The sequence below is a fragment of the Athene cunicularia genome, assembly GCF_003259725.1.
Source record: "Athene cunicularia isolate RWA chromosome 8 unlocalized genomic scaffold, athCun1 chr8_part1, whole genome shotgun sequence".
NCBI lineage: Eukaryota > Metazoa > Chordata > Aves > Strigiformes > Strigidae > Athene > Athene cunicularia.
Window position 1 is genome coordinate 14,845,515 of NW_020799109.1, and position 8,606 is coordinate 14,854,120.

General features: G+C 36.4%; 1 protein-coding gene across 30 annotated transcripts in view; it reads left to right on the forward strand.

The window, feature by feature from the left end:
* Positions 1-8,606, forward strand: part of ADGRL2 (adhesion G protein-coupled receptor L2) — a 393,248-nt gene that overhangs the window by 233,574 nt on the left and 151,068 nt on the right. Inside the window, exon 1 of one of the 30 annotated variants that reach the window (XM_026853616.1) lies at positions 7,200-7,223. The exons of the other annotated variants lie outside the window; for them this stretch is intronic. The gene's annotated coding sequence lies outside the window, so the exon portion shown is untranslated. Of the gene's footprint in view, positions 1-7,199; positions 7,224-8,606 lie in introns of those variants that run through there. 30 annotated transcript variants of the gene reach the window in all.

Below are 8,606 nucleotides of genomic sequence, written 5' to 3' on the forward strand. Positions count from 1 at the left end.
TTTTTTTTTTTTTTTTTTTTTTTTTTTTTTTTTAATTTCTATTTATTTTCACATGTAGAAATCTGGGGCCATCTGGAGACAGAAAACAGAGTGTGTCATGAGGCACCGTTGCTGTGTCTGGCTCTAAAAATAACATCTTGTTGTTAGTCTGCGCTAGCCCTGCTGGGGCTTGAGTGTGGTTTGTTGGAAAGTAAAAAGCTGCTGGTGCTCAGGTGTGTTTTTCTTTGCATAGAAATGTCCCTGTGCGCGACGGAAGGAGTCCTGCAGAACAAATGTTCTGCTGTTTGGTTTCCTCCAGACGCTCCGGCTCCCTCCTTTTGTTGCTTGCCACGAAAAGAGGTGCCATTTCGCATCATTCTGCACAAATTGTTTGAATTAATGCAAGTGTGAGTTCTTACCGTTTGAAGGAGGGTATTAGCATATCAAAGGTTTCTTAGCTCCGGCTCAATTGAGAAAACTTCAGCTTGTCTTCCATTTGCTTCCAAGCAGAGGCCCAAAGGGCAGTGGGAATTGTAAAGGGGTAAAATGGGGAGGTGGATTTGGGTTATGTTTCTGAACTTTTGCCGTTTTGCAATTATGCGAATGAAAAACAAGGTCCCTTCGCTGCAGAGCCCTTGCGAGCGCTCGGACAATTACACTCTATTGATTAATGGTTTGTTCTGAGGAAAAAAGTGACCTTTTATGATAGGCACTGTTGCGTGGTTTCTGATGTCTCCTCTCTGTTAGGGGGATTTAGAAAGCCCTTTCTACCGCACTTATGCTCTGGGTATGGCCTACACGTTACTGCGTGCAGGGACTGAATGGGGAAGACCTTCTAATTACTTCAGAAAACAAATGAAATCTTGTAATAAAAGCCCTCTCGATTCCAGACCTTTGAAACAAATATGCTTCCCTCCTTAATGGGTGGGTAGGCTGGAATAATAGATATTTTTATGGAGAGTTTTAAAGAAGTTTTGATCACTGCCGGCCATATGCTTCAATTTCCTTTTTATTCTAAAAAAAAAGTGAAAATGAGTAATTCGCGTAGTCCTATTTAATCAGTGATACTATGTTTACTAAGATAACTTAATTTGTGGTTAGTATTACCCTATAATAAATAATTTGAAACCAAGTATGGCAGAAGTGCTGTTTTGGTGGCTGTGTAGAACATTTATCACATTGTACATTGTCTTACATGACTACATATTTGCAGTTTTTATTTCTTTTGTTGTTATTTCCTTGAGTCTGAAAGGGGATGTGGCCCGGCCTACCCTATTATTATCTTTGCAAATCAGTATTCATAATCTAGTAACCCCAAAGCCAAGCAAAATCCAGTTATCTGTCAGTAAGTTGGGACCTTTTCCACGGACCAGATGTTTCTTGGGGACTGTATTCTGGTTTTTATCTCTGACAAAAAAGAACTTCCTCTGCCTTCCTTCCCGATCCCCTCCTTCCAAACCTTTTACTTGAATGATACAGATACTAAACCATACATTTTGTGTTTTTAAAAAGTTAGTTTAAGCACTTGGCTATGTAGCATTTGGTCTGCTGTTGGGTGGGAGGTTTTTTTGTTTGTTTGCTTGGTTTCTGTTTTTTTCCTTCTGGTTCTCCATTTGATGACTTGGGGGAGTGGTTTCTTTTTAAGCCATGAAAGTGATGTGCCTTTATAGAGTAGGATGTCTTCACTCATGCTTCTATTTCCTTTCATTTAATGAAGGAACTGAATATATATGGTATGTCTTGGCAAAACCCTCCGTAGTTAATTAAATAATTTATATAGATTTTTGTTATTCTTAAATGTACACGACTATTTGGGCATTTTGTAAATAGATGTGTTTAGTGGTCCTAAAATTGCATGTCATTACTTTCAGGTAATTTTCAGCAGTTTATTTACCTAATGTCTTTAGCTGTCTGAAGTAGTACCTTTTGGTGGTATAAAAGGAACATATTGATGTAATTGCCATTATCACACTTAAGTTGCTGTTAACTAGTCTGCTTTGAATGCAGAGTGCTATAAAGAAAGCGCATTATCCTTTCAGCTATTAGGGATAATCTAAAAATTGTCTTGAAAATGTTGCACTTCGGTTTATATGATGGCAACTCCAAATTCGACAAATCTCTGAAGGTAGAAAAACCGTAGTGGAAAGAAAATTTTCAACATGCAGATGACAAAATTGGACCACTTAGAGAAAAATTAATGTGCTGCAGCAGCACTTCAGCTGCCATTTTCAATCACTGTGGGTTACTAGGTGTTGGCAACACCAAAAAAGGATAGACGTTCAGATAACTCAGGGAGGTGGTAGTTGGGGGAATAAGGATATTGAATCATGTGGGGTAGAACAAACCAATTACTTTAGGTTTTGACTTGAGAGTTTCCAGTAAACATTTTTTTCTGGCTTTTTGCTCCCCTACTCGTTAACAGACCAACATCAAAGCAATCAACCAAACTTCCAAATGTTATAAAAACTAATGTAAAGATACAGATCTCACATGTAGTCTTGCAAGTCTTAATTTAAGACAAGCAGTTGGAGTTTTTATTGCTGCAATTTTCACAATCAGCAGAGACATTAACACCAGGCTTCTGGGTGTTTCCCTTCTTAAAATGAGCAAGAGGAGAGCTTTAAAAAAAAACAAAGTTTGCTTAGTTAGTTCTTACTTGATCACTTTAGAAGCTTTCTCAGTGTTTTGTTTATCTCTTTCTGCTTTTAATGGGTAAAGTCAGGAGAGGGGGTTACTCAGGAGTTCTAATCTTTAGTAAGGAAGCACCTTATTAAAATTTAAATAAGAAAGGTGGTATAGTCTTAGGAGTTTGTAGTCTTTATGGTTAATAATATGTAATAATATGATTATTTTTGTTTCTGAAAATACAGTATGTAGACATGACATTTTGATTAATATATATATTTTAAAATGGAAATAGTTACGATGAAGAAAAAATGCTACAGTCCTGAATGACAGCTTTTTAGAAAGATCCGTAATTTTCATTTAAGGATGTTGGAAAGACAAGTCTCTAGTTAGGCAAAATATTTGTCAAAGTTGTATTTGCAATATGTTTCTATATAGTGTGTCATAAATTCATACAAATAATAATGTGCATCCAATAGAAATAATTGTTTAATGTTTAGAAAGGGTAGAAACATAATCCTAAGTTTTTACCAAAATTTGGTCTAAAAAGTTCATGTATTTCCAAGCCCTAGCTCATCTTGCATCCACCTAAGGTGTTGACATACGCGTAAGAAAATACTGTTAACTTCTGGTATGGCTCTTGCTGAGGATAGCACCATGCCTAATAATAATGAAGAAAAACCTACCAGTAACCACCTGGAGATATATCAAAAAATGCTCTGTCTCTTCTACATTTCCACTGATGAATATATGTGGATGACCGATAATACAAGAACTGGAAGTAACAAATAATGATTTTTACCTGGTGAACTGCAAGCACAGTAGTTAAACTATGTCTGGTGTATAATTGAAATCATATTCATGCATAGGTAAACAACAACTCAGTTATAAAGCAGTATACTTTAGAGCACAGGCTAGAGAAATTTATAGTCAGACATGTTACTTGGAGATGTCATGTTAAACAGACTGTCGAAGCGTTTCTTAGGACTGATGTTTGTGTCGAAAAAAAGTGATCTGAAATTGCAAGAATGTCACCTTTTTAAGTATCTATGTGCAGCTTTTAAACTTAAAAGCTGTTAATTTTTTTTAAATCATCAGTTTGAAACGAATAAAAGATTTAAACCTCACAGTTGTAATTGGATGTCAAGAAAACTGGAAAAACAAAAAGCTATTTTAGGGCCATTCTCAATACTCTTAACATTCATGTTTAATATTTAAATAGTTTTCAAAGATAGCTTCATTTTGTTTCCAACAGTTCCTAAAATAAAAGTAGTAGGTGGCTCTGTTGGAATATTGGTAACTTGGGATCTAATGTGAATATATACCTGGTTTAGAAAATACTTCCAGTCCTTATTTAACACGTATGATTCTTTTCAACATTCATTTAAAAGGTGAAAGATGAAAAGCTTAAAGCCCTCTTCAGTAGAGAATTTTTTCGGAGTTCATGGTTTTTTCAACCTGTAGTGTACAAGATGTTCACAGCATAGGCTGTGAAGATTCTGTCGCTTACTATAAGCGATTTAGTTATAGAAATACACTTGCATAATGAATGCTGAGGTCTGTCTACAGCATTCTCTAGATACAAACTGATAGTTAACCAGAAATTGATTCCTTAGGAAAAAAACAAACAAACAAACAAACAAAAAAAAACAAAAACAAAAAACCCACCAACAAACCACCTTCAAATTTGGAATCGTAGCATTTCCAGGTTATGGATTTTGTTGCATTAGATACAGTATTCTATGGTTTTTAGAAGAATATGTAATCTGGGTATGTCATGTTTTTTTTTTTTTTTTCATAAGGTACTGTAATGATTTAACTTACTCTAGCCTGCTATTTACCCAAATTATTTAGAAAGGCATAATAATCAAAAACATTGCAGCCTGACTGAAGCAAGCACACTGCTTAACACCTGCAGGTAGAGTGCAGTCTCCAACAAAATGCTATTGATTGTTATCCTGGCACAAGGCAAGCTTAATAACAACAAAAATTATTTTTTATGAGTAAGGTACTTCATGTTTGGGGAATGTTTTGCATTTTGTCTGCTAAGCCCCATCACACTTATATGAATTTGTTCAGTTATCAGAGCAGCTAAGAGGAGGGGAAAAAAAATCAATTTACCCTGAAAAGCACCAGAAATAAGATTACCTTCACTAGTAGGAACTTGCCATCATTGTCTAAATTGCTTAATATTATCAAATGTTGCCATTTTTCATGTTCAGTAATAAGGATATTGAATGTTCTTCATGTCCAGGTCTGCTATTAGGCTACTTCTTTATAAGGTATAAGCGTGTCTTATTTTTATTCCTACGGTAGAAGCTACAGATAAACCGGAGTATCTAACGATGTAGAATAGATGGAATAATACTATTCACTGGAGAAACAGTATTTACTTCAGATAAGTGATCACAGCTAGTTTTTTCTCCTGTCTAGGTTGTTGTTCATGTAACAGACAAATGTAAATACGTTAGCAGACATTTCAGAGTGAAAGGCAAGAGATAAAATGTAATTACTTTTCAGGGTGGCCCTGACGATGCCCGTGTTCTTGTCTGTAATACAAAAAAAATATCTTTGTTCATCACCTCAGAATATGAAGGCCATTGTTACTTTTGAATATAAAAATATTTTTCTGATTCTTAATGTTGACCTCAGGATTTATCTTTAGCTCTTCTGTGTAAGCTGGAATCCTTATAGCCGTAAATTCTAGTTGCTGTTACCCAACCGAGCATTTAATAGAGCACCTAATGGACTCTGCTCCTGTATTTCTCTTGAATGCATAACATCTTGCTTCATTCAGTCACCAAAACTAACTTTGCTACAAGGACAGGCAACACGACAAGTTAGAATCAATGAACCATTTGTAGGTCACAAAGTCAGTTTACTGGAATTTCAGAGGAAACTGGTTGAAAAGAGAGGACAAATGTCACTTTGAATAGAGATGTTTAAATCAGACTTCTGCCTTAGGGTAAAATTTAGGTCTGTTGTAGCCTAGATGTAATGTCTCCCTCTACAGAGCACAGCATTAATCATGGCTTGACAAGTGATCATGGGCTGAGAAAAATAGGGCCTGTCTTGGTTGTGTGGTTATTTTTTTTTTTTTAATCTTAATCTCTTAGGAGCACATTATAAACACTAACATTTACACAAAAAGATTTAAGTATCAATGTCTGTATTTCAGGATTGAAAGTAGCTTCAGAGAAAATCTAGTTAGAGCTAATAAGAAGCTACTTAGGTTCCTTACGTAGATGCAATATTAAGAATATTTTCCTTTTCATGTAATGCAGTTTTTTGTTATAGGAGATTTATCTTATGCCATTTCCTCATACAAATACAGTGGAGTCTAGGTCTGTCTATTTTGTCCCGTGGCCTACTAAGTAATGTTAAAATTACTGTCTTTTCCCTTTATCAGTGTTTTACAATGTGTTTACCATCCAAGAAAGATACTTCCTTTTGCCCAAGCAGCAATGTAGGGAAAAAATTGGAACTGTTTTCAAATGTAATGCAGATTGACTTGACACTGATCAATGTATATGAGTTTTTTATACTGTGTTTATATTTTAATGATGTGTTACTTGGCCACAGTGGGCTACAAAAGCTGGAGTGAAATAACAGGAATGAAGACTGCTATTTTGATCCTGAATTCTGATCGTGTTTAATTCTTAAATTAGGGGTGTCTTGATGCATATATTAGGTATTGGGCGTGTTCATACCTTTTATGGTAAAGAAGGGAATTTTCATACTTCTTGGGCTTTCTTTGGAGGGCAGTGTCGGGAGGAGCTGAGCACTTAATGTGCACCGATGCTAGAGGGGCGTATCTCCTTAATGTACGGTTAGATTTGTACCTGCAACTGTTGAAAAAATAGATATTATCAGTAAAGTAGCAGCAAAACAATTTATCACTGGAGAATTGTGCTTTAAAAATTAGGCTACTTCTGTTTATTTCATTGCCTCTGGACGTGATAAAATCCCAAATCTCTCGCTTAGGGTAGGCTGCTGCTTTCCTTTGTGCCCTCTGTTGGTATTTTCCTATCAGTTGACACCTCAAACCGATTATTGCTCTGAATCTAGATGACAGAATAATCTAACGCCGATTACTGTTAAAAATTGTTTCTGGCAGCTGGGGAGGGGATGACCGACCTTGTTTCTGACTATCATACTTGCTTTGCTGTTGATGGGATGTGGTGTAAATAGAGAGAGAGCCTTACTCTGAAATTAGTGCTGCAGTGGTGGAGAGAGATCACATGCCAGCAGGAGACTTCAGATCACCTTTCTATATATTCTCTTACAGTATCGTATTTGTCGTTTTTTACAGCATAGGAGTCTACACCGGTGTGAACAGCGTTCAGAAACAGTTACCTCGCAATAGGCAACATTGCTTCTAAATAAAGTGACATTTTAAGAAAAGATTCCCGAGAACAAGTTTAGCTGTTGGCTCTGCATTTCTCTGGAAATTTCCTGATGCCTGTGTTGATGGTAGGCAGAATTCTTTTCATCTGATCCAGGCATCCTTTTATTCATTTTTCTAAGCTAAATTTAGACCTTTTTCTACTTGAAGTGACTGACTTGGAAAACTTTGCTTTCCCAGAATGAATAATGATTGCATCTTCGGTTTGAACAAAGTGAGTGTTCTCCAGAAGACCAATTCGTAACTATTGGGTTGGTAAATTTGTCATTTAAATATCGAAGGGCGGTGTCTCCCGCAGCTTTGATTTACTTCAGTCTAATAGGTGTCTTAAACGCAGACTGTCAATCGGTGAGACTAATTCTTGTGTAAATCAGTATAAAGTGCTTAAAGGAGCGAAGGTACTCGGCAGCTGAGGGGTATTGCTGGCTGTGCCAGGAAAATGGGCTGAGGATCGGAATTGTTTTAGAGAAGGGGAGTTGCGGTCTGACATAACTTGAAAGTGAGAAGAAATCCTTTTGCCCTTCAGGCAGTAATCTTACCGGTGTTTAAACAGACCATCATCTCTCCAAAATGTTAGATTTTTTTTGTTTGTTTGTTTCTGCTTTCTTTACTTCCTCGTTCTTTCCCTCATTTGAGGTGCATAGTATTATCTGATAATTACTGGTTGTTGATGCAACTGTTAAAGATATTCCAGCAGCAAAGAGCTCTTTATGAAGCAGTCTCATCATCTTGAAGTGAACCCCCCAAATTTGTCCTACATTTGTCCCCTGTAATGGCTGTAGTCATACTAGAATATCATGAGTCGTTTTCCGCTTTTTTAAAGCTGACATTGAAACCTTGAAAGGTTATATTTTGAAGTTTATTTTTCCAGTGAAAATTAAAATCACACAGGGCGTATGTGACTTTATGCCCTATGCATATGCATTTATTTTATAAGTATTCTTCATGAGTCTAGTGACACTTTGCAGAAGTAAAGAAAATGGTATTTGACTCTGTAAAAGAACCAAACCACAGGCATACTTTCATTGTTTCCATGTTAGAAGAGAAATTAATGTTGCCTGATGGCTTCCCAGCTTTTTGAGTGTGTGCTAAAGGTTAGATAGGACGAAGGCTTAATTCTGATCTGCTTAATATTTATAGCTTCATTCATTGAAGCTTTTTCCCATTTGTGTTGAAGGGATTTTTATCTAGGGAGCTCATGTTATTATGGCGAACAAACTTAAGACTCCTTAAGGTAAGGGTATTGTCTTTTGGAAGAAAGGCAGTTTACCTCCAGTTGGATGATTGTTACTTCTAATTTGATATAAATTGATAGACTCTTCTTTAATTTTCAAGGTATCTTACCATTCAGTTCAACTGCTTTTAAACTTTAGTGGAGTGCATGTGTAATAGTATCTGGAAGTGGCAGTGGGTTTTATCTCCCAGCAGTAAATAGAATGAGGGATGCTGCTGTTTGCTTGGTTTTGGGTTAGGGAGATGCATCAGATAGGACGAATTTGTTTTCTTGTTTGGGGTGGTCTTTCATTTCTGTTTGGTTCTGGGTAAGTGGAACAATTTTTTTCTTTTTTTTTTTCCCCGTTCTTCCCCCCCCCGCCCC